This window comes from Coenobita brevimanus, chromosome 114 (assembly GCF_032717465.1).
Source record: "Coenobita brevimanus isolate Jiangsu-jjx chromosome 114, ASM3271746v2, whole genome shotgun sequence".
Lineage (NCBI taxonomy): Eukaryota > Metazoa > Arthropoda > Malacostraca > Decapoda > Coenobitidae > Coenobita > Coenobita brevimanus.
Window position 1 is genome coordinate 12,838,538 of NC_137067.1, and position 3,632 is coordinate 12,842,169.

General features: G+C 40.8%; 1 non-coding gene across 1 annotated transcript; it reads right to left on the reverse strand.

Moving 5' to 3' along the window:
- Positions 1-435: 435 nt before the first annotated feature.
- LOC145418482 (5S ribosomal RNA) lies at positions 436-554 on the reverse strand. Its single transcript, XR_013900699.1, has one exon. It is a non-coding gene; the product is annotated as a 5S ribosomal RNA (ribosomal RNA).
- Between the last annotated feature and the right edge of the window lie 3,078 nt (positions 555-3,632).

Consider the following 3,632-nt stretch of genomic DNA (forward strand, 5'->3'; position numbering starts at 1 on the left):
AAATGGATGTAAGAAAAAGAAGAAGATTTAGATACACGCCTGTTGACCATAAGTGGGTCATTAAGGCTTTATAGGTATAAGAGAGCAAATATAATGGGCAAATTTTGTGTATTTTACTGTGGATTTACTGTAACTCTGAAAACAGAAGACACAGAAATAAATCGTGTTTATAAATGGAACGTACTGTATTGTGTTAAGGATATACATTTAATACAAGCTTTGGCAAGTTAGCGAGAACTACACAACAATCATCATCATCATCACATCATCATCATCGCCGTCGTTGCTATCCATATCATCTACATCATCATCAGTCATTTTTTTCATTCATTGCCAGACGCCATGTATCCCAAACGGGGTGGTCAAGGGCTTAGAGTTAATTGTTTTACAGGGAGGGGCACTAATCCTCCACCAACCCCACTTGACACGTAGGGATGCCAACAGCATCTGGTGTTCCCAGGCAGTCACCCATCCAAGTACTAACCAGACCCAACGTTGCTTAACTTCGCTGATCGGATGGGAAGCGGTGTACTCAACGTGGTATGGCCGTTTCTCATAATAAAAATTCAGCACATGACCGACGCAGCAAAATCACGAAGTGACATGACTCCAGAGCGAAAAGAAAATGTGACACGTTAACAGCACATCCATCTACGTCCCACACCAAGACCCGAAAAAAAAAAAAAAAAAAATGACTTTACACATGATCGCTCAGGCAGTTTACACTACGGGTATGCAGAGAGGTGGCGTGAGAAAAAGGAAAATATAAGTGAAAAGCTGAGGATATCTGTGTTATAAGCGACTGGTTTGTGGAGAGTACAAGTGAATTATAATCTTGGCTCTTATAAGTTTATATATGTATCAGATCTGGGCATGGAATACACAGTCAACTTTTGAGATTCAGTTGTACTCCTGTGCCTAACAGATGGCGCGAACATCCACGAAATACCGTATAAACACTTGGGCACTAATATACACCGGCCGTGAAAAATGCATGCCAGTCTGTGTGATTCAGGACTGGTGTGGCGGTATTAGTGGGGAATGTGACATGGGATCTCTGTAGGAATTGTGGATGGTCTGTTAACTCTTTCTTTTTCTGCTGTCTTTCTTTCCTTCATTCGTTCCTCTTCCTTCTGCCTGTGTGTGACTCTACACTGTGTGACAAGCCAAATGGTTTCGTGTACACTAGGAAACCATTTACTTCGCTGGGTGGTAACCATATAACCAAATTTTGGCGCCTGGTGGTTTAGTGGGTAATTACTGTGCTCCAATCGGATTGAGCTGGTAAAGGTTTATATCCAACTGGTGGTTGGGGTTGACTGCTCATGTAATGGCACTCAGGGATGAGTGAGGCTGGTCACTCTCATCTTAAATGTCGGGACCAACTGCCTAGCCACGGGCTCCTACGCTCCTCATGGGGCAATGTAGGATTGGATGATGGATGGATGGATGGATGGATTTTCTTTCATCCTTTTTTTTTGGGGGGGGGAGGGGGAACACAAGCTGCTCCATTTCCCACCTGGAATCGAACTTGCTTCCTTTCGAACGGTAGGCCGACATTCTTCCACTTGAGAATTAGGTAAGGACCACACCAGAGTAAAGCATGGACTGAGGCAGAGTGAAGACTGAGATGAGGCTGGGTGAGGCAGTGAGGCACCCAGGAACAGGGGACATGGAAAAAATCTGCACATTTCTCACCTCCTCCTTAGAACAACAAGAAAAGTAAATAGTTAAGAAGAGAATGCGATAACTGTCTGTTCGTAACTTGAGAATTGTTTTAGAGGCAGAAGACACTGCGTGATGTGCACTGTTCTTTACTTAACCTTTCTGCAACATTACTGTAGGTTACGTCGAAGGACTGGCGTCAAGTTTGTGGATCAGTGTTGTCATCAGTAATGGGCCATAGTCCTGATGGCTGTGGAGATTTTGCAACTCCTTATCACTATTTTTTATTTTTTTTTATAGAATACTCATTAATGTTCACTAATTACTGATACAAGCTACACTGATGTTACGATCTATTCCTCCGTTACTGTTTCTCATATATTTCATGTACAATTAGATGATACAGTTTAGTATAATGAGATTTCTATTGTTTCAGGTAAGTAGCGGTGCAGTGGCTGGTGTAGGTATGTGAGTACCAGCTTTTTCCAGCCAATAGTTTGTTGACATTTAAAGGCTGATTAGCCATTTTGATATTTTCGTCACTGTACATCCATTATTTATTTTTCATACAGTAGTCTTTTTTTTTTTAAGTATAATTTTCTCATAAGGGTTTCCCCTGTATACCTACATCCACGCTTGCGAAAACAAGAAGGGTGTGTTGTAATGTTGGATGTGTTTGTCCATATCTGTATGTTACCCGTATATTGAAACAGTGTTGATCCGATTTTAACCAGACTTGGAGGAAATGCTGAGGGCCAGCCGAGAAGTTGACTTTTTTTGTTTTACAAGGTAAAACGTAAAATTCTTTGTTCTACACATACCTGTTCTTTATCTGATACAACTTCTCAGTCCACGCTTTTCCATGTCTTTCCTACGTAACTCCTGTATTCCCTCCCCATCCTTTCTCTTATACAGGTATAGACCTAAGTTTTAATCGGATACCCATCCTCCACCCAACACAAACCCAAGGGCCAGTAATGTCTATCACCTTCTCTTGTCTTCCTCCTCACCTCACTACAAACACATCCTTACTTTGATCCTACTTTGGGGTTTGCTTCACCGTAGAATGAATGGACTTAGTGTTCACTTACCCTGGCTTAATATGCTGAAGTAAGGGGAGGGTGATACTGATTATTGCTTTCTACAGGACTCCATTAAACCGTTTTTCTAGTCTTCAGGCTCTCTTCTCTGTGTCTGATAGTCTTGACGTGCTATGCCTAGTCTAACTCTCCTCTTTCTCTGATAATCTACATTTGTCATGTCTAGTCTAACTCCTCCTTATGTCTCTGGCAGTCTTTACATTTGTCATGGCTAGTCTGTTTCTCTCTCGCCTTCAGAGGATGATTTTTTTTTTTTTTTATCGCACACGAACATCAGCTGTTTCTGGTGCCTTTAGTCTCGAGTTCGTAAGAAGTCGGCTACGTGGCAATACTCATAAACGAATGAATCTTGATTTATTTTTAAAATCATAGTCAGAAACCTACGTTAATGTTTATTTATACGGTAATGAGAGGCATTTTCATTTAAATAGTACAACATAAAACGGTAATGAAGTTTCACCTGAAGACAGAGACAATAACGGGACATTACCATTCCTTGCTTGCCAGAACTGTTTTCTTAAGCAAAGATTTAAACTGAAGGTTAATCAGTAAATTACTGCTAATATAAAGGCCGCAGGCGATTCCCGTACAACCGAGAGTTCTTAACATTGTTTCAGAGAAGATGGGTGACATTTATTACATATCTTTAATATGTCGGTATTAAGTTCAATTCAGAAATAATTGAAGTATAAAACGAACTGGGTATTATCAGTCACTCTAATAGCAGTAAAATAACTCAGCGCCACAGCCGGATAGGGAAAAATACATCATTCCAGTCTTACAGTACACCTTTACAAAGAATTGAATGTGCTTCACAACCATGGACGGCAATACTGATTTATACATAGGCTGTACAGAGGATCGGCA